Source organism: Antechinus flavipes, chromosome 1, assembly GCF_016432865.1.
Source record: "Antechinus flavipes isolate AdamAnt ecotype Samford, QLD, Australia chromosome 1, AdamAnt_v2, whole genome shotgun sequence".
Classification (NCBI taxonomy): Eukaryota; Metazoa; Chordata; class Mammalia; order Dasyuromorphia; family Dasyuridae; genus Antechinus; species Antechinus flavipes.
In genome coordinates this window covers 552,342,003-552,366,155 of record NC_067398.1, presented here as the reverse complement: position 1 = coordinate 552,366,155, position 24,153 = coordinate 552,342,003, and positions in this window count along the sequence as shown.

Sequence of the window (24,153 nt, the reverse complement as noted above, 5' to 3'; positions counted from 1 at the left end):
AGAAAGCCACTTAAAACCTCAATGCTCTAGATCAATGATTAGATTAAACTCAAATAGAAAAGGAGACCATTAAATCATATATAAGATTCCTTATTGGTACATAATGGCTTAAAAAACCATGTTAACATTATATTATTGCAACATTTTATTATGTTGTATTTTTATTATTTTGCTAAATATTTCCTAATTACATTTTAATCTGGCTCAGGCTACACTTACATGTATTACGGGCTGCCATGGGTGCAGTGAGTCACATATTTGACCCTGCTACTCTATGTAACTCTTTAAAACTGTAAATTACCAATGTCCCTACCTGCATTGGTTCCTTCTTGCATTCCTCATCTGAGAGTTCCTTTTGACAATAAAATCATAAATATAAGCCCTATCCCTATTTCTTCTGTGATTTTTACAGAAATTCATTTACAAAATTCTAGAAGTAAATCATAATGTTGATCCTAATCTATAAGAGGTACGTGGTAACAGAATTAATTCTTTTATCATCACCCACCAAAATTTCTCATTAACTACAATCTCTTTTCCTTCTATTTCTTACTGTGATTGTTCCTTTTAAAAACTATTCTCTCTTCTTTTTGCAAGTTCTGAACATTCTATCATATCTTTCCTTTCTCCCCTTGCTTTGTTTTCTTTTTGGAAAAAATAAAGACATTCGTCCCAATTCCTTTTCCTTTCCAATTTAATGTTGGAGAGGATGGCTCACTAATGAATTGACAATTTTTTTTCATCTGAAAATTTTTTATTCATATCCTTTGGCCATTTATCAATTGGGGAATGATTTGTATTCTTATAAGTTTGACTCAGTTCTCTATATAATTTATAAATGAGACTTTTATCAGAAATAATAGCTGCAAAAATTGTTTTCCAACTTTCTACTTCCCTTCTAATCTTGGCTGCAATGGTTTTGTTTGTGCATAAGCTTTTTCATTTAATGTAATCAAAATAACCATTTTCCATTTTGATCTCTAGTTTTTCTTTGGCTATACATTCCTTTCTCCACAAATCTGACAGTTAGACTATCCTTTGCTGTAAAAAGAGTGTTTCCTAGCTTTTTGATTCCTTTTTAATATAGGCTGAATAATAGTAGTGATAATGGGCATCCTGGTTTCACTCTGATCTTACTGAGCATGTTTCTAGCTTATTCCCATTACAAATAATGCTTGCTGGTAGTTTTGTTTGTTTGTGCAAAAGCTTCTAAATTTAATGTAATCAAAATAATTGATTTTGCATTTCATAATATTTTCTATTTGCTGTTTGGTCATAAATTCCTTTTTGTTAGATAGTGAGTTCTTATTCCAGAAGCTGGAGTCTAATTTATCAAATAGATTACTATAGTTCTTGACCATTGTGTCCTGTTTACTTAATCTTTCTCACTGATCTATCATTCTTATTTCTTAGCCAGTACCACATGGTTTTGATGACTGCTACTTTATAATCCAGTTTTAGGTCTTGTGTAGATCACCTTTCTTTTCATTTTTTTCATTAATTATCTTGATATTTTTTTACTTTTTCTTCTTCCAAATGAATTTTATTATTTTTTTTCTGGTTCTGTAAAATTTTTTTGGCTGTTTGTTTTGGCAGTGAATAAATAGATTAATTTAGGTAGAATTGTGATTTTTCTTATATTAGCTCAGCCTACTCATGAGCAATTGATATTTTTCCAATTGTTTAGAAATTTGTGTCAAAAGTAATTCAAAATTGTGTTCATATAGTTCTTGAGTTTGTCTTGGCAGATGATCACCCAAATATTTTATATTAGCTACAGTTATTTTAAATGAAAATATTCTTTCTATATCTTGCTATTGGATTTTGTTGGTAATAATGATGATTTGGGTGGATTTATTTTATATCCTGTGACTTTGCTAAAGTTGTTAATTACTTCAAGTAGTTTTTAAAATAGATTCTCTAGGATTCTCTAAGTATACCATGATATCTGTAAAGAGTGATAGTGTTGTTTTGTCATTGCCTACTCTAATTTCTTCCATTTTTTTCATCTCTTATTGCTAAAGTTAACATTTCTAGTACAATATTGAATAATAGTAGTGATAATGGGCATCCTGGTTTCACTCTGATCTTACTGTTTCTAGCTTATTCCCATTACAAATAATGCTTGCTGATAGTTTTAGATAGATACTTCTTATCAGAGTCTCATAACTTTAGAGTTGTGCTCAATTCCTTACTTTCACTCACCTTTCCATACCCAATCAGTTGCCAAATTTGGTCGCTTTTTTCTTTACAACCTTTTTTGTATATATTCCTTTTCCTCACATATGTAGCATCATCTCTTTTTAGATGGATGATCACAATAGTCTCCTAAATGTCCTCCTTCCTTCAAGTCTCTACCTATTCCAATCTATTCTCCATACAGTCACCACAGTGATTTCTTAAAGCATGTCATCTGGCTGATACAATAATCTCTTATGGCTTTCTATTACCTCTGGGATTAAATATGATAAATAAATATTTTTCATAGCCTGACTTTATCCTATATTTCTAGCCTAATTTTACTTATTTTCCTCCCCTCTCCTTGTTTCTCTGACTGTAGACTTAGAGTCTACCAATGATTGCCTATTGCAACATCTACTGTAGTACCTCAGCTATCTGTCACCTGGAATACTTCCTAAATTTATGAACAACTTGCACCTGTGTCTGAAAGAATAGTTGTTTCCTTTCAGTTATTCTGCATGTGTTTTTTTAAGTGAATAATCACTAGCTTCTAACTTATTTACAGAAAATAAAGAGCTACAAATCCATCAGATGAGCTATCTTTAAAAGAAAATAAAAACAAATCTCTAAAATTTTTGTAATTTCTTATTATAGTTTTCAATGGCATTAATATTGAAGAAATATAAGAATATTTTTCAAGCTTTAAGGCCATCACTTGGATATGCTGCAGACATACATTTTTAGTTACATAAATCAAATAATTGTCTTTGTCTTTGCAAAACAAATTGCAGCAATTCAAAATTGTGGATCATCACAATGTCTATCTTTAGAAAAACAATGTCTATCTTTATGAAAACATAATAAACAATAATGATCATCATCCTTTATATTTTGGTGGAGATAGATGTCTATTTACATAAGCATTTAGTAAACAGTCACTAGTTCCTTGAAATTGTTAGTCTCTGAAAAATTACCACAATTCCACATTTCTTAGCTGATAATTATAAATTTACAATAATTAAAAACATCTAAGACTTAATAAGCCCCATCAAATTTTCAATTCATCTTAAAGATCTTAAAATAGGGAGGTAGTTGTATATTGTATTTTGTACATGTGATTGTTTAAAAAAAGAAAAAAAAAACACCCTTTAAGATAGTCTCATGTATTTTGTCCATGTATTAAGTTTTACTTTGCAGTGAAAGGAATTTAGCAAAACAAGAAATATGAAAATACATGAACCCAATTTTGGTTTTCAATTCCAGCAAAAGAAATTTTCTTTATTAAGTACTACAAAATGCTAAATAGATATGAAGTAATATATCAAGAAAAGCATAACTATCGTTAGAATACATATAATACACTTAGTGTTAAGGCAGAACTGATTTTTTTAACACCTTTGTGGCTTCTAAAACTCAGCAAAAATATGGATGTCAATAATAATTGACATTTTTATAGCAATATATAGTTGGCAAAGCATTTCCTATACATTCTTGTAGTAATTTTATAATATTCCCGTGAAATAGATAATACAGATTTTAACAATGAAATTAAGATTCATAGAAATTAATTTACTTATTCTGGTTGCAGAGCACTTATGTCAAATATCATTTCTGGAGAAATTATCTATACCAATTGTTGCTACCATAATACCTTGGTTTTCCTAATCATATGTCTAGCACCATAGATGAAGGGAGATTAAGAATCTTTATTCTAATTTTGCTAGGTACTTCACATTTAACTTTAGTCTGATTCAAAAAGATAAGTTGGATACTGTTGTATAAATTTCTTAATGCAATATGCTGATATGCCAAAGAAATGTGCCCAAATGCTGATATATTAAGCTCCAGCATTGAGGTTAATATACTTAAAATTCTAATGTCCATGACCCAAGGCACTATTGTGATGAAGTGCATTTACAAGGTGAAGAAAAAACCTATATAGGTTAAGGCAGGTATATCATTAGACCAAAACAAAAATGCACCTCCCCTTCCTTCTCCCAAAATCACTACTTTTCACTTGAGAATATCAACATTTTAGATGCACAAGGGGAAAGTATTTTGGTATTCAGATAATAGAAATTATTCTGAAATCTCCTGAGATATACTGACATGTGACAATATGCAATGGTTTCTCTATAAAATATTTCTATACTTAGATTAAAAACTTCATTGAACTATGGCATATTCTCAGCTATCTCAAAGGAAATTCAGAGAGATAAGTCTGAGTTGGGGGCAAAAAGTTTCATATTATTCCTATATTTAAAATGTGGAGCAATTAGTTTTAGACCAACATTTTATACCATATTCCATAATAAATTCAAATATTTTATATTAATTTCAATATAAATTCAAAAATTCATGACCCGAATGTCATGCCATTTTAAAAAATTATAAAAGCAGATCATATTCATTTCATAGCTCTGGATAAGAGATGTAGTCTTAACCATGCATGGGATTGAGGCTGTTACAAAAGAAAACTTGATGTTGATTAAATGAAATTGGAAAGCTCCTCCAAACAAATTATTTAGAATAAGAAAGGAGATGATCAAATGGGGAAAAAAAAACTTCTTTAAGAAAATTAATATAAATATATCAGATCAAAAGTTATTCTTCCATAAGTACTCAAAGAATATGAACAAACCGTTCTCAAGAATAATTGCAAACCTTTAACAATAATATGACAGAATGCTCCAAATCATTAATTATAAAGTAAATGCAATTCAAAAAACTGAAGTTTTACCTCACAGACAACAAAATTGTCAAAGATAACAAAATAGGGTAACAATATTTAAGGATTTGTGGAAAGACAGGCAAACTGACATAATGTTGAAGGAACTGTGAATCAGTATAAACATTTTGGAATGCAATTTGGAATTATGCCAACCACGTAACTAAAATGTCTGTTCCTTTTAATCCAGAAATTCCACTATTAGGCATTAAACCCAAGGAAGTCAGGATTTAATTTTTAAAAAAAGGAAGTCCCCCTATACACCAATGATGTAATAACAATACTTTTTGTGGTAACAAAGGATCAGAAACAAAGTAAATGACCCTCAAATGGGAAATGGATGAACAAATTATGGTAGATTCATGCAGTGGAATATTAATGTGTTCCAAGAAACAATAAATATAAGAAAAATGGAAAGACTTAAATGAACTGATACAAAATGAAGAAAGCAGAGCCAAGAAAACAATGTACATAATGACTAGAACATATAGGTGTATATGTATTTATACAAATAAGCTTGTATTTGTATATAAGGTTAGATAATGATAGGTACAATAGAGATAGAGATGATGAGGACATAAATAGGGATACAGAAATAGAGATATATCAGCCATATAAATTTTGATAATCCTTATCCCAACTTCCATTCTCAGAGACTAGTCTCAAGTCCCAGACAAATCAAGGTGAATCTTTAATTCCATAGATTTGTACCATTTCCCAAGATTGTCAGTTAAAATTCATTGCAATCAATCAGCCAGACTTAAAGAAGTTTTAGGAAAGGAAAGTACAACTTTATTACTAAAATGGTACTATAAAAACAGGTGGCATAAAATATTCTTGCCATGCTCTGTGATAGTCTCTTTCACATAAGTACATATTGAGGACATATGAAAGAGAGAGTAAACTTAGAAAGGCATGACTCAAAGCAAAGGCTTTTTGGTATTCTTTTTATCTTGTTTGTGGGGAGCTCAAGAATCTCCATAAACATGATGGAGTTTCATTTCTGGGCTTCTTGTGGAGCTATGAATCTATATCCATTCTATCCTTTGCAACCAATGCAAATGCTGCCACCAGCTGATCAAGGGTCACTGCTGGGACAAGAATAGGTTGATGGGATATAACATCTTTTGAACTCTTTGAAGTTCACGACATTCTCTTTTGGATAAAGGGGAAAAGGAGGAGACCTAGAAAATTGCTGAATGCAAGGCTTTTCCTTTCCTCCTGTTCATGCAGTTTTGTTTTTTTCCAGTTTTATTGGAAAGCATCCTTGCTCCAATTTCTTAAATGATTCAGGTTCTAAACCAACTTGATAATTTATAAACCATTTCAGGAATGTGTTTTTCCTGGCCTATCTAAATCCTAGACAATTGCAGGATAAATTTTCCTTGGCCTATCTAAATACAATTTCTGTGCAATGTCACTGCAGTTTCAAGGAGTTTCCCCATGAATTCTAAAGTCAATGAGTGTGCAGAGTATCATGCTAGGCACTGGAAGAAATGATAAGTTTAGTTACAAAATGAAAGCAGTTGTTGTGGGTTTACTAGAGGATAGGACACAAACAGAGATAAAGAAGAGAAATGGGACAAGAACACGATCTTGGAGACAGTGGGTACTGGAACCAGCTCATACTAGCTTGCGAGATATATTTATTATATTTTCAGTGTAAGCATTTATGCCTTGGAAATCACAAAAAATATTACATGCTATCATAGAGCTTGGTTTATTGTTTTATTTTCTATCTAGACTTAAGAAAATGATGTTAATAAAGCAGGTTATATTTTAAAGGATGTCATATACACATTTCCAACCTTCTCTCCTTCCAAGTTTCTGGTTATTAGCCAGCACATCTCTGCTTAGAGACCACCACACTTGAGAAATCAAGAGATGGACAAGAAGCAGTAGAGATACAGAAGAGTATGGGGACTTGGATGATAATTTTTGTTGCTATTGATGCAAAGAGATTGTTAATTCAAGATCTATTAAAATATTAGTCCACTTTTCAACCTTATTTGTTAATGCTTTCCAAAAGTGGAGAAGATGTCACAGTTTGACGAAGTTTATCAAGGATATTGGGATTTTTGGAGAGAGAAGGAAGTTCTAGCACAGTTTTAAGCACCAAAATTTTGTCACACTTGTAAGATTCTGTGCTTGATTGCTTAATATTAGTGTATTTGAGAAGATTTAAGATCTAGTGGAAAAAATTAGCTCTATTTCCCAACTTTCTTCAGTAGCACTAGATTTTCATTTCAAAGTAGAAAACGGAACAGGGAAATCAGATGGTAATAGTAAAGCAGCATGAGGTTCAGCAAATCAGGAGATCAAAGGTAGTAGATTTTCAATTGACATATCATGAGACTGCATAGTCTGAGCAAGGAGGCAAGAGAAAGTAGTATGGAGGAGGTGAACAGGGAAAAGAGGAATGGGTTAGAGGATTTATATGATAGATAGGAAGAGTGAAGAAAAGGCTAAGTCTGAGCAGAAAGTGGAAGGTATGAAAGTAGCAGGTGGTGGTCAGAATGTAGAATTTCAAATTTCTAAGTATTAGAGGTGGTGGAAATAAAAAAATGGTAAGTTTTATGATGAAACTAGTCTGAAGCTCAAGTTGGGGATAGAGAGAAAGAAGATCATTAGTTTCCAGGGGGCTGAGGAAATGTGTTTTATCCAATTATTGTCATGAGTTGTCATGTTGCATGTATATTTTGAAGTCCCAGGAAGAAGATGGGAAGACAAGAGTGGAAGAATATAAGAAAGGCAGATCTTGAGTTAAGTGTCAAAGGCCTTGACAAAGTTCTGACAATGTCTAAAAGAGTGGTATGAGATAACAAGTAAGAGGAATGGCAATTTAGAGCTAGAAACAGCAATAGTATCAAGTGGCAAGTAGAAATAAGAAATATGCAAAAATTCTCCTCCCAAATGAACCAGAAGGAGTGGGAAAAGGATTGACCTCAGTTGGCTAGAATCCTTAGGTTGTAGTAAAATAATTGGGGAATGTTTAACAATAAGTAACAATGCAACAAAATCTAATTAATGTGTGGTTTTCTAAGTCAAATGCAGCTTGCAAAAATCTTCATATATTGTTTAACGGCTCCCCATTTCTTTTTTTTAAAATTTATTTTCAAAACATGCGTAATTTTCAACATTCACTCTTGCAAAACCTTGTGTTCCAAATTTTTTTCTCCCTCCCTTCTCCCCACCCCCTCTTCTAGATGGCAAGTAATACAATATATGTTAAACATGTGCAACATATATTTTTTTCCCACAATTATCATGCTGCACAAGAAAAATCAGATCAAAAAGGAAAAAAAATGAGAAAGAAAAAAATGCAAGCAAACAATAACAAAAAGTGAAAATACTATGTTATGATCTACATTCAGTTCCCATAGTCCTTTCTCTGGGTACAAATGGTTTTCTCTACCACAAGACCATTGGAATTGATGGTCCTCATTTCCATATGAGTTTTACAGTACTAGAGTGCAATTCTCTCCTGTCCATTTTCCTACCCCTTAAAAAAGCACACATATTTATAATTTTTGAATTTAAAAATTTTTCAGCTCTTAGAATTGGGAATAAAAAGGCAATTGATTTTTCCTTCGGAGTGCTTTGTACATGATGAAATATTGGTTTTGTTGTTTTTTGCTGTGAATGGAAACATTAATCTGAGTATTTTTGACATATGGTCTTAATTTCTTATTTCTTTCTCCCCTCATTAAAAATGCTATGCATCAGTTCTCAAATTTGTGTCCAATCTTGAAATTACTTTGGTGTCTGTGATCCCAACAATGAGCATGCTTCCTTCATCTGATTAGGTTTTAGCTCACTCAGCATACCTTCTCATCCATGAAATTCTTGTCCCTGTACTTTATAATAGAGCATCTGCAGTAGATGCTACTCAAAATGTGTCCTTTCTCTGTTGTCACTGTTTTCTTTTTCTATTTTTCTATTTTGTGGATACAGTTCATCCTTTGGGCTATTAATCTGCTCTCTTTTCCTTTTATTTTTATGAATAGCCAACGTCTTTCTCTACTCATGCATATTTGTGGTGATGATACACTTCTCATGCACAAGTTGTCATTATTCATGAATACTGAGTCCCCTAGAATTTTGATTTTGAGATTGTGCTATTCTGTGATTTTTAGTCATACAGTATAAGTGAAAAATTTTTGATGTTAAAAAGATGGCCTTTTGTAGCAGGGCAGCTTGGGAACTCAAAATATGATAAAATTTCTCAAACATGACATAAGCATGATATTTATATTTAATTCTGAATCCAGTTCATTGAGAATCTGGAATGATTGCTAAAGCTATGTTCACCAATGATCTATCTTGGGGATTTACTTATCAAGATCCATGCCACAATCTTGATCCATTGGATTTTTTCTGTGTAAACAGATAGATTAATGTTTTTTGAGTAACTGCATCTGAATGAGAAATGAAGTCAAGTCACCAAGTGTTTATTAAGTGCTTATTAATTCCAGTTATTGTTATTCAGCCATTTCAGTAGTATTCAACTCTTCCTGACCCATCTGAGATTTTATTGGGAAAGGTTCTGTAGTGGTTGATCATTTTCTTCTCCAGCTCACCTTACAAGTGAGGAAAATGGAGCAAATAGAGCTAAGTGACTTGCCCAGGGTTATACAGTTGATAAATATCTGAGACCCAATTTGAATTCACATCTTCCTTATTCTGGGTTCAGTGCTCTATCCATTGTGCCACTAGACTGCCCTCCTATTTGCCAGGCTCTATTCTAAATAACAATAACACAAACAGAAAGAAAGATGGTCCCTGCCCTCAAAAAAATTATATTCTAATGGGGGAAGACGATACATAAAAGGGAAAAGAGGTTAAGAGGTTGGGGAGAAGAGAGATTGAGATTGTACTTCTGCATTGCAGCACACTGCCATTGGAGAAAAATTCCTGAAGAGTCAAGCACGTGGGTTGGAGAGGAATGAAGATGTCACTGTCCTAGGATTCCTCCTTTAAAAAAGAGATTTTGGAAAAATTATCCAAAGAGAAGAAGAGGCCAATAAAATGAGGAAGACACTTCCAAAGGGCAAATTGCTTAGGTAAAATGTTCCTGGGGCACTGTAGAAAAAGCTCAGGGTGAATAGGAAGGTGGTGAAGGGAATAGAGCACTGGCCCTAGAGTCAGGAGCATCTGAGTTCAAATCTGACCTTAGATACATGATACTTACTAGCTGTGTGCCTTTGGACAAGTCATTTAACCCTGATTAACTTGCAAAAACAAGCAAACCAAAAAAACTCTGAACAAGTGCAGGATAGTAAAGAGGCAAACCTGAATTTCTACTTCTTTAGGTTCTTCCTGGGATCCGAGTTACTTCCCATCACCCTAATTAGGAGATCACATCTGAATCCCTAGACGGCTTCTTCTGAAAAAGGGCCAAATAACTCCATTCTGTCTAAATGAATTCCATAGCAACAATCCTTAATGTCATCAATTTCTGTTGGACTCTGTCAATTCTCCTTTACATTTATGAAACTTAAATAGAAATGTTATATAACAATAGATTCCGATTTTAATTACTTTAAGAATTTTAAAGTAATATGTCAAAATTTTCTGTCACTTTCACACAATGTCATTATCATCAGCCTAATTACATTTTTGTTTAAACCATTCCTTCAAATTCACTATTACTATTAAGCAAAACGCCAAGTCTATTTTGACCTTTATTCCTTGTCACTTATTAAACTGACATTCACAAGTGATCCCACCTTATAAAGCTTTATTTATACTTTAATTTCTTTATTAGCAGAACAATGAGTCTGCTGATAGCTTTCTCCCAGTTTCTTTTTATAAACTCTTTAGATATTTGAACTATGTCCCTTCCATGCATCAATCTGGTCTCAGCAGATGGAGTTTTCTTAAAATGGTATTTGCTGTTGCCATCAAGCAGTTAGAACAGCAAATTTTCTTCACATTCTTAGTTTCTAAAACTTATATGTAAAATCAAAGTGGCAAAAGAAGTATGGATATGATTTAGTCTGGTCATAAGCTTATGGATTGGATGAAAATATTTTGCATTTGATCTAGTATGATAATATTTATATAAGGAAGATCTTTTTCTCATTTTAAATAAAAGTAAGGACTGTCATCATTAATTTTCAAAAACCAAAAATTTGTCAGTCTTTAAAATATCAATATTTAAATTTTTGAGGAATTAACATGCAAATATTTGTAGATATGGTGATGAATGAGAGGGTGGGAGAGAATTAATTTTGAAAAGAGAAGACATAGAGGGGATTAGATAGTTGTCTTCAAGTATTCAAGAGCTTATAGAAATTATATTTTCTCTAACTGCCATAGGATCATGGAGTTATGCACATTTGGTCAGCTTTACAAGGACTCATATTTAACCTCAGTACTTTTCTAAGTCAGATGCGGCTATTTTGCTGTGGTTGTTCAGTTGTTTCTAGTCACATTCAACTCTTTCTGATTCCACTTGGGGTTTTCTTGGCAAAGATACTGTGGTTTGCTATTTCCTTCTCCAGATCATTTTACATTTGAGGAAACTGAGGCAAACAGAGTTAAGTGACTTACTTAGGGTCTCATAGCTAATGTCTGAGGTTAAATTTGAATTCATAAAGATGACTCTAGACCTAGAACTCTATCTACTGCACCATTTAAATGCATTTGTGCATATACACACACACAATATACACACATATATATATATCATAAACACAAATAACATGTATATCATATATAAAATATTATGGTAAATATTTTTTCACAATGAATAGTTTTTCTCTCTTAAGTAACATGATAAAGGAGCCATTCAATCTTAATACAGATTGTTGAGAATGTAGGCAGTTCTGGCTCATAAATTGATGCTATTATTAAAATTCCTTTGAAAATTTGTTGTTTTTAAATCTGAATATTTTTGCAAAGAAATAATATTTTAGGTGGCAGCTTCTCAAGATTGTCTATAAAATCTTATTAACTTATACTATGGATAAAATAGTATTACTTTATGGAATGATTATATCTGTATATGTAACTCCATCTATATGACATAGTTATACAATGCTAACTATGACTGAAATAAAATAATATACCATAATAGAATTATAATATAAAACCACTGTATATTATGGAAAAAGTTATAATTTTTGTTATTTATTTATTCACCAAATATTAGTAGTATATAAGGAACTATATCAGGTTCTTTGGATGAATCAAAGAATAAAATAATTTCAAGAAGCATTTTAATAGGGGAGGAGGTCATAGGCTAGTCCACAAATAACTATCCTACTCAAAAGTCTTCAGCTATTCCCCCCTCTTGAATTAACCCTGATATTCAGATCCCTCCACCATATATATCCAACCTAGCTAAAGAGCTTTACCTCATATCATCTCTATTCAGTTATTTAGTAATTTGGCCAAACTGGATCAGTTTCTATTCCCGGTTTTTATCCTGTCTTCTCCCATCTCCCTATCTTTGCTTCCACCATCTCCAATCCTAAAATGGACTCCTTTCTTTAATTCCTCCATTCCATCAGTTGAAATCCCTCTCTTTCTTTTTGTTATTAAAGTTGTGATTTGTCCTTCATTTTTGAAGAGGACCAAAAAAGTGATGTCTTGACTTATTTGAGATTGAATTTAAGTGAATTGTACAAAGTCATTAGCCACACATTGTCCCAGAGTCATTGAAGTCTAATGACAATACAATAGTTAGGATGACTGGCAATGGCCCAGGATACAGTGGATGACCTGGCCAAGCTCTGAGTACTCCATAGCACCTATTTTAGCTGCCCTCAAAGTCATTGGAACAAATTGTTGTCATCTGTCCAAATGACTGGGAAGAAGTCTTCATATTCTTAAAGTAGACAGCCCTCAAACTGACAGATGTTTTGAATTCCATTGGTTACCCTTGACCTGGATTGGCCCATCTATTGAGATGGTTTGCTGTGGTGTAATTGTTGCTTATGCTACTACTTCTTAGAGCCACAGGTTTGAATTGTGTGCCTAGTGGACACCAAAGGTGGATGAGCAGACCTAAAAAAGGATTCAGTTCCAAAAGTCCTAGTCTTCCTTGAATAACTTGTGGCACAGTGGATAAAGCACTGGGCTTGGCATCAGAAAGACTGCATGACTTCAAATCTGACCTCAGACACTTAAGTAGCTAAATTTAAAACATTTAACTATGTTTACCTTAGTTTCCTCATCTGCACAAGTGAGCTGGAAAAGGAAATAGCAAACCATTCTAGTATCTTTACTAAGAAAACCTAAAATGGGGGTCACAAAGAGTCAAACACAACTGAAGACAACTTTTCCTTGCTTAAAATTTATCTGAAAACATCACCTCCTCACATTCTATGAGATTTCTAGGTAAAAAAATTCTTTCTTCACACATTTTCTTTTCTTTTCTTTTCTTTTTTAACACACACAAAAACATTTATTTTCTATACACAGGAAAGATTTCAGGCAAAAGGAAAGTTCAGTTGAATTTTAATTAAATCATTAAATCTTATACTATCCTTATAAGCGGTCACACAGATCTAGTTATAGCAATGTCATCAAATGAGACAAATATCCAGCAACTAATAACATAGTCTACATAAGGTACATCTGGGCAGAAAATGAAACCTGATCATTCTTTGTTGTTGCAATATCTAATAATGTCAACAATCAATGCATCCAACATAAGCAAATCAAAGCACATAATTACTTGAAGCTTTTAATCATCTCCTTACTCTTGCTTTCCTCCTACCATCTAATATATGGATGCATTCACAATTCCACCAACAATATATCAGTATCCCAGTTTTCCCACATCCCCTCCAACATTCGGCATTATCTTTTCCTGTCATCCTAGTCAATCTGAGAGGTGTGTAGTGGTATTTGAGAGTTGTCTTAATTTGCAATTCTCTGATTAATAATGACTTAGAGCATCTTTTCATATGGCTAGAAATAGTTTCAATTTCTTCATCTGAAAATTGTCTATTCAAAGGATATGAATATTTATCAATTGGAGAATGGCTTGATTTCTTATAAATTAGAGTCAATTCTCTATATATTTTGGAAATGAGGCCTTTATCAGAACCTTTGACTGTAAAAATGTTTTCCCAGTTTATTGTTTCCTTTCTAATCTTGTCTGCATTTGTTTTGTTTGTATAAAATCTTTTCAATTTGATATAATCAAAATTTTCTATTTTGTGATCAATAATGATCTCTAGTTCTTCTTTGGTCACAAATTCCTTCCTCCTCCACAGGTCTGAGAGGTAAACTATCCTATGTTCTTATAATTTGTTTATAATCTCATACTTTATGCTTAGATCATAAACCAATTTTGATCTTATATTGATGTATGGTGTTAAGTGTGGGTCAATGCCTCGTTTCTGCCATACTAATTTCCAATTTTCCCAGCAGTTTTTGTCAAATAGTGAATTCTTATCCCAAAAGCTGGGGTCTTTGGGCTTGTCAAACACTAGATTATTAAAGTTATTGACTATTTTGTCCTGGGAATCTAACCTATTCCACTGATCAACTAGTCTATATCTTAGCCAATACCCAATGGTTTTGGTGACTGCTGCTTTATAATACAGTTTTCGATCTGGTACAGCTAGGCCACCTTCATTTGATGTTTTTTCATTGGTTTCCTTGAAAGACTTGACCTTTTGTTCTTCCAGATGAATTTTGTTTTTATTTTTTCTAGGACATTAAAATAGTTTTTTGGGAATTGATTTATTGGCAAATAAATAGATTAGTTTAGGTAGTATTGTCATCTTTATTATATTTGCTCAACCTATCCAAGAGTACTTAATATTTTTCCAATTGGTTAGATCTGACTTTATTTGTGTGGAAAGTGTTTTGTAATTTTTTTATATAGTTCCTGACTTTCCCTTGACAGATAGATTCCCAAATATTTTATACTATCAGCAGATACGTTAAATGGAATTTCTCTTTGTAACTCTAACTGTTGGATTTTGTTAGTGCCATAATGTATTACAGGATAATTGTTTCCATGGAAAGATTAAAAATTGTGTGCTTTGTAATGAACTAAACCAGCTACACCCAGTGAAAGAACTCTGGGAGATGACTATGAAGCACTACATAGAATTACATTACAATGTAGCAACATACTCAGTATTTTTTCAGACTAATCAGAGTAGTGAAATAGAAGAACAAATAATAATGTAATCTTTAAGATCAATAGAATTTTACATTTAATGAATGATTTATTTTTTTCTTTATATGTTGTTACATTTATTTTAATATTTGTCTCAATGTATCTTTTTTAGTTTTAAATTTTCTTTTTTTATAAAATTTTTGAACTTAAAACATTTCCTTTTACAAAGAACAAACTAATTGTATTTGAGAATACATTTATATTACGTATAACTTGTTTTTTTTTTAAGTTATGCATCACTGCCATGTTTATCTGTGTCTACTGAACTTCTTCAGTTCTCCTCAATTCTGTGTTTTTAAAATATATTTCACTGATGCTCTTGTTCTAACTACTTCCCTCTTCCTACCCCACCTCCCCCCTTCCTGGCCCCATACAAATACTTGTAGTCATTAGGAAAACAAATTAACACATTAGATATGTCTGAAAATAAGTATCATTGTGCATATTTAGTCAACTAGGCAATCAGTTAATAGACATTTATTAATTATATACTATATTCCAGAAACTGTACTAAACTCAGGTACCATAAAGAAAGACAAACAACAGTTTTGGGTTTTTTTTTTCCCCATTGGAAGAGCTCATATTAACAATCTGTTGTTGTTTTTTGTTTTTCATTCTTGAAGAGGACCATGACATCAGGAAGATGATGCCATGACTTGCAAGTGAATTGGATTTAAGTGAGGAAGGGCTGTGCAAGGTCACCTGCTTCACTTTATTCTCCAGGATCATCTAGGTCCAATGGTAAGATAGAGATCAGATCGCCTGAAGATGACCTTTGATCCAGAGGGAGACTTTGGACTTTTTAAACTAAGGTATTTAATGGTTTCAATTTGACTGAAGCAACACCAATCAGGGTAAGAAACTGGGTAAGAAATAAAGCTTAGAATGCCTTCTTTTACCTGGTCAAAAAGAAAATGAGACAAACAAACTTACATAGAGTATAACCTGGAGATAATCACAAGTTGGAAAGGCTTCCTGTAAAAGATAAAATTTTAGTTGAGATTTGAAGGAACCCAGGGAGGCCAGAAGGTGGAAATGAGAAGAGTGAGCATTCCAAGCATGAGAGATAGTCAGTAAAAATGCCCTGAGCTGGGAGATGCAGTTTGAGAAACAGCAAGGAAACTAGTGTTATTATATTGAAGCATATATAAGGAGAAAGGATGTGAAATGGAAGAAGACTGGAAAGAAGGGAGACTGTGAAGAACTTTAAATGCCCAGCAGATTTGTATTTGATCCTTCAGCTAATACAGGGCCACTGTAGTTTATTAAGTAGGGGGTTTGCATGTTGGGTTAGAATAGATATAGAAGATCCAGTTTGAGTTTCTAAGAGACAGTTGGGGACTGGATGTAGCAGAGAGGTTAGATAGGACTGGACCAGTTGATTTGACAATCATCAGCATAGAGATGGTCATTGAGTCCATTGCAGTTAGTGACAATATTGAGTGAAATAGTACGCAGGGATCCTCAAACTTTTTAAATAAGGGGCCAGTTCACTGTCCCTCAGACTGTTGGAGGGCCGGACTATAGTAAAAACAAAAACTTTGTTTTGTGGGCCTTTAAATAAAGAAACTTCATAGCCCTGGGTGAGGGGGATAATTGTCCTCAGCTGCTGCATCTGGCCCACGAGCCATAGTTTGAGGACCCCTGGATAGAGGGAGAAAAAAAAGAGAGCTTACAACAGAGATCTGGAAGACATTATATCTATAGCAGCACTTTTTATTGTAGCAATTATCATGAGTGCCTATCAATTGGGGAACTATTAAACAAATTATGGGCCTATGAATGCAATAAAACATATTAGACCATTGACTAGGTGGCACCACTGGCAATTAGGTGTCAAAGTGGATAGAGTGCCAGCCTGGTCAGGAAGACCCAGAAGTCAGGAAGACCCATCTTCATGAATTCAAATCTGGCCTCAGAGCCTAGGTGTGATTATAGGCAAGTCACATAAACTTATTTGTCTCAGTTCCCTCATTTGCAAAATGCTGGAGAAGGAAATAGAAAAACATTCCAGTATCTTTGCTAAGAAAATACCAGGTCGGGGTCACAAATAATTGGACGCAACTGAAAAACAACTGTACAACAAATTCCATTTAGAGCTCATTGTGGCACATTGCTTGAGGTGATGATCAAACCCAAGTTCTAGCAGATTTTTTCAGCAGTTGTCCCAGCAGTTTTGTCAAATAATTAATCCTTACTTAGTAATTGGTGTCTTTATGTTTATTGAACAGTATGCTATTATGTTCAAATGCATCTGGATCTTGTGTACCTAATCTCATCCAAATGATTTATACTTATGATTAAAGCATTCTAGGTCATGAAGTGAGAAGAGAATGCTCTAAACTGGGAGTTGTGGTGCAATTGTTATAGGTTCAATATTTAGTTCTGAATTTCCTCCTCTTCTATCATTGTGGGTTGTTTCTCTTGTCTTCTTCATTTCAGAAGAAAATGAAGTCTAGACGGATTATATCATTTCCCTAAGTTAATGAGCAGCAGACATGAAATGAGAACGCAGATCTCTTAGCTTCCATTCTAAGTACCCTTTCTGTGTCAACACCGTGATTCTTTCATGGTGCTTCTGAAACACACAAATGATGATTGCACAGTTTTATTAATTTAAAATAAGTTTTAAGGAAAGTTAACTTGCCATTTTCCAGAATAAATAGAAAAAACCCATAATTGGTCAAGACAGTCAAGATGTTACAAAGACTTGAGAAGAGAGGGGACTGTAATGATTACTGACACTTCTTTGTATTGAACTCTAAAGCAATTCATATCCAGGACTCTAATGAACAATCCTAAGGAATGGAGAAAGCAGAAAGGTTCTGAAGATAGTACAACAATTTCAAAGAGCTGTTAAGCTCAGAATAAAATATAAAACCTCTCAGGCAGATTTGGTTTTAGATCTGAGGTTAAATGGCTTATATTCTTTATCATAGCATGACAAAAAAGACTTTAAAAAAAAAAAAAGATCAAACACACTGAAGAGAAATCATAAGTACAATGATAAAAGGGAACAATTATGAATAGCTTTTGAAAAATGAGTCCACAGAAGCATTATAACCTCAGACTTGAGGAAAGCAGACTTTTGAAGTCAAGCAAATATGATGCTATGGCTTCAGAATGTAAAAGGAAATGTGCCATTAGGGGAATAATTCACTGAAAAAGGAAATTTTGTTTCATGACTACAAGTAATCTCTCTAAGAAGTGGGAATATTAGTATAATATGAAGAATGGAACACAGAAGTGGAAGAAAGTTTAGACTGTGACTTGATGGCATATGGGAGATTTCCATGTAATGATTTTGCCTCACCCATGATGTTGTCATGATCAATTGGCTTCAATAACTCATCAGCCAGGGAGACAATGAAAAGGAGGTTGGTATAGCTATATTTGATTACACTTACTAAAACTTGGGGTTAATTGTGGGTCAGAAATTGAGGATAAGGAAGAGAATGCTTCATATTGGGAGGTATGATGCAGTTGTAGCTTCAGTATTTGGTCTTATGTTATTATGATATGTGTGGGTTGTTTCCCTTGCCCCTTTCACTCCAGAATCATTCCTTGTTCTACTTTAAAATCCATATGACCTTTAACTAATTGATCTTTCTTATGCAAAGATCTGACCTTCACTCTAATGATTAAAAATACTCTTGGGGGGCAGCTAGGGTGGTGCAGGGCACCACCCCTGAAGTCAGGAGAACCTGAATTCAAATCTGGTCTCAGATACTTAACACTTCCTAGCTGTGTGACCCTGGGCAAGTCACTTAACCCCACTTGCCATATATATATATATTTTTTTTCTTGGACTCCCAATTGCCAATAAAGTTCAGAATGCTCTGTCCAGCATGTAAGACTTTCCACAACCAACCATATTCTAATTTCCCAGCTTTGTATTATTTCATTCCAATCATCGTATGCCTCTGTAAGTCTATATTATTCTTTATTCCTGAATCCTTGCACTTCGCTAACATTTTTCCTTTGCTCATGCTGTTCAATATATCTAAAGGGTTCCTACCATCCTTGTTAATTCCAATCTGTTCTTTAAAGATCAACTCAAATGCTAACTATTCTGTGAAGCCTTCCTTGATCTCTTAGCTAATAAATATGGATATAGATTAAAATAATTTTTTGAGTAGCTAAGTTATAAGAAAGTCATATCCCAGTGTTTATAAAGAGATACTTACATATCTATGGGACACATGTAGATTTCTTTTCATTTATTTCCCAGCATTACCAGTTTATGCAGCTAAATTGTCCTCTCAAAAACATTCTGGTATTTCTCTCATGAGAACCTCAAGTATAGACATGAAAAAAATCTTTAAAAATTTCACAAAGAACAATTGTAAAAGAAAGGAAATTAGGGAATAATCAGATTTGGGAAAAGTCATTTATGATCTTGATGGATATGAGATTTTATACTCTATAAATATAGCCTAAAACAAGTAATCACTACTGAAAATGAAATCTTGAGATAACAATTTCAAGCACTGAAGTGGAAAGATAGTCACTAAATGTACAGAGCAGAACTTTGGAGAAGTATATTTGAAAGAAGTATACTTGAAACAAGGTGTTAACTCAGAGGAATTGATGAGACAGTGGTTATTTAGTTTACATATACTTAATACTTAGCATGGTGATGTAATAGGTCTCTAGTTCATACATATTCAATATGCTGTAATGATGTAATTGTAATAGGGTATATAAGAACTAGCGACAGGAAGTCAGACAGAAGTCAGACTGTCAGACTGTAGGACTGCTGGAGGAGACTGGGTCAGACTATGACAGACACAGACTGTGTAAGAGACAATAAAGACTTTGGACTCTATTCTTGTCCATTCTTGTGATGTCTCTCCTGCTGCCACCAAGCCATTCCGGAGGGCCTCCAGAAAGCTACCCCGAATATTACAACTAAACACTCTCAGAGGGAAAAGATATGTCTTAGGATGTCCTTAGGGAGAGGATGAAAATCACACATTCTGGGAAACTAGTGGGGAAAAGCCATTTAGTGTGAAGACATTGAAGACATTAGTAAACACAGAAGAAAGGAATTACTGAATCACTCAACAAACATTTATTTCCTGTTATGTGCCCATCTCTGTATTATATTCAAAGAAAATTTAATATGTGCCTGCCCTCAAGGAAATTATAATCTATTGGGTAAAAGAAGAAAGATGCAAAAAATACTTTAAAAATGAGGTGGTATACAATCAGCTATAGTACAGGGAATTAGAGATCGATCAAGAGAGTATTGATAAAAAAAGCTAATCATGTGAAATAAATTGATATAAGAAGGTTGCAGTGCCAGCAGATATTCTCTGAGTACATGGGTGACTTGAGTTATACTTTGAGGTTCTCAAGAGAATGTTACCAGAATCAGTAATCCTTTTCTGTGATTTTCCTTATAGATTTCAGGTGTGTGTGGGGGGGGGGGGGAGGGGAATAAAGAGGAAGAAATACATATATGTCCCATACATATATAAATAACTCCTTATAGACACTGGTATGTGATTTTCTTATGACCTAGCTATTTGGAAAATACTTTGATCTGTATACATATTTGCTAGCATTTCTTGTGAGTGAAATTGCTAGTGGATTTCAACCTTGTATCATACTTCTGAAAGTTTGCTTGGGTTCATGCAGGAAGAGTTGTGGTTCTAAGTATTTAAGTCTACAATGTTATTTCATGAGGTTTTCACCCTCTGCAGTGTTCCTGTCTTCTTATCTTGCGGATTTAGCTTGACTTTTTTTTTTTTTTGTAATTTTTTTGTCCTTTTTTACTCTATTTTTTTTTAATTGAAGTTTTTTATTTTCAAAACATATGCAAGGATAATTTTTCAACACTGGACGTTTGCAAAAACCTTGTGTTCCAATTTTCCCCACTTGCCCTCCACACTCTCGTCTAGATGGCAAGCAATCCAATATATGTTAAACATGGTAAAAATATATATATATATGTAAATCCAATATTGGCATATATAGTTATGCAATTAACTTGCTGCACAAGACAAATTAGAACAAAAAGGGGAAAAAATGAAAAAGAAAATAAAATTCAAGCAAACAACAACAAAAGAAGTGAAAATATTTTGTTCCCACTCAGTTCCCATAGTCCGCTATGAAGATAGTCATCATCCCAAGATCATTGGAACTGGTTGAATCATCTCATTGTTGAGAACAGCCACATCCATCAGAAACAATCATCTTATAATCTTGTTGTCATGTATAATGATCTCCTGGTTCTGCTCATTTCACTTGACATCAATTCATGTAGGTCTCTCCAGGCCTTTCTGAAATCATCCTGCTGATTGTTCCTTATAGAACAATAGTATGCTATAACATTCATATACCATAACTTATTCATCCATTCTCCAGTTAATGGGCATTCACTCAGTTTCCACTTTCTAGCCACTACAAAAAGGGCTGCCACAAACATTTTTGTACATGTGAGTCCCTTTCCCTCCTTTAGATCTCTTTGGTGCACAGTTTGATAATCCTTTGAGCATAGTTCCAAATTTCTCTCCAGAATGGTTGGATCAGTTCATAACTCCTCCAACAATGTATTAGTGTCCCAGTTTTCCCACATCCTTCATCATTATCTTTCCATGTCATCTTATTGGCGTGGCTTTCTTGATAACTTCTTTATTATATTTTTCCCCCTACAATTATCTGGGCTACTAAAAGCTACTGCTCTGTTCTTTTCCTAATCCCACTTCTTCATTGCCTTTTGGGAAATTTGTAGTTTTGAATCTTCAGTTATATAGCTGATCTTCCATGATTTTTCAGCTATATAGACTCACCAAGAAAATATTGATGTTATAAAGAAAATGTACTTCTGTATCTGGGTTTAACTTGGGATCATTATGATTTCCTGGTGGCCATCCAACCATCTTTTTCTTTTTTATTCAATTTTGAGTCTGGTCAATTTTTCTTCTTTTTTGTTTTACAATATTTATATGCTAAGTAACCTTTTAATTGCATGCCTTTAAGTAGGTAAATTTGATTCTTCATCCATTTGGTTTTCCCTATATGTGAATTGTTCAATTCCCATCTTTTAAGATGTGAATTTTATTGAGGAGCCTCTGTTCTGGAATGTGATGATCATAAAATCAAGAGAATTTTAAGAATCTTTAGAGAGATCTTCCAGTTGACAGCTCATTTAAAGAAATTGACAACTTTAGAAAATCACTTAACAATTTGTGCTTTGTCAAAAACAACTGTGATACTGGAAAACACCTTTGGTAACCATATATCTAATTGTTCTTTGCTTTGCTTAATAAATATAATGAAAGAATCATTAAACAAAATTAGATTTTTGGTAGCATTTACCAAAGAATTTTGTATAACTTTGACAATTAGTTGGGAGGCCCCTGCTTGGGGGAGAGCCTTTGACACTGCTTTTTATTCTATTGAGTCAAATGCTTTCTATAATGAATAAAGCATAAATATTGCAAGGATTTTTCATTTTTTATATTTCTCATTCTGTCATGCACCTGTAAAGATAATGTCAAGTCAGCAATCATTTGTGAAAGTCTTCCTATTTACATTTCAATTTTTCATCTAAGATTGCTTCAATTCAAATATATATCATTCTCAAAATGATTCTATATAGAGATGAAAAAGTAGATACATGCTTTGGTATCTTCTCAGTCAGTGGATTTTTTAAAAATTTAAAATAATATCATTCATGACATTTTCATTCTTTGGAAATTTTTGCCTCTTGTCCCCATAGTAAATATCTTGGAAACTGACCCTTAGTGAAACTGAAATAATGTTGCCTCCATATCTTTATTTTGTTCACATTTCTTGAGGTCCAGATATTTTAACTCAACTCTTAAGATTCTGAGATCTCATATAGGTGGGCACTTCCTCTATCAATTCAGATGGCAACTTTTCTAAGACTTCTTAGATTGTGTAATGGATAGAATGCTGGACTTATAGTTAAGAAGACTTCCACAAATAGCTACAAACTCTGTGGACAATGTTTAAGTTCCTGGATCTCTACCTTAGTTTCCTCATCTAGAAAATGTAAATAAAAGTAGCACATACTTTCTAGGATTATGATGAGGATCAAATGAGATAACATTTGCAAAATGCTTTGCAAACCTTTTTTATTCTATTTTTTCATTTTTTGGGGTTTTGTTTAACTGATTCTTTATATATGTACAAAGCCTTTTGTTTTCAAAACACATATATAGATAATTTCAACATTCACCCCTGCTTTTTAAAACCTTGTTTTCCAATTTTTCTTTTTCTCTCCTCTCCTTCCCATCCTCTTCCCTCCCTTAGAGCAAGAAATCCAATATATATTAAATATGTGCGATGCTTCTACACATATTTCTACAATTATCATGCTGCACAAGAAAAATCAGATCAAAAAGGAAAAAAATGAGAAAGAAAACAACAAAAAGTGAAAATGCTGTGTTGTGATTCACACAGCCCTCACAATCCTCGGTCTGCATGCAGCTAGCTATCTTTATCACAAGACCTGATTCATCTTGGTATTGAAAAGAGCCATGTCCATCAGAAATGATCATTTAAAAATCTTATTGTTGTGTACAATGTTCTCTTGCTTTTATTCACTTTACTTAGCATCAGTTCATGTAAGTCTCTCCAGGTCTCTCTGAAATCATCCTGCTGATTATTTCTTATAGAACAATAATATTCCATAACATTCATATACCATAACTTATTCAGTCATCCTCCAACTGATGGGCATTCACTCAGTTTCTAGTTCCTTACCATTATAAAAAGGACTCCTATAAATATTTTTCACATTTGAGTCATTTCCCCTTTTTATGAGCTTTTTGGGTTAGAGATCCTGTAGAGACACTGCTGGGTCAAAAGGTATGCACAATTTTATAGTCCTTTTACAATATAGTTCCATATTGCTTTCCAGAATGGTTAGAATCAGTTCACAATTCCACCAAAAATATATTAGTTATACTGATATTTGATATCTCATTGAGTCATTCAATTTCATTTGTTCCATTCTAATTTTTGGTGAATTATTTTCTTCAATTAGCTTTTTAACCTCCTTTTTGTATTTGGTCAATTGAATTTGGTCATTTAAATGAGTTGTTTTGTTCATTTAACAACT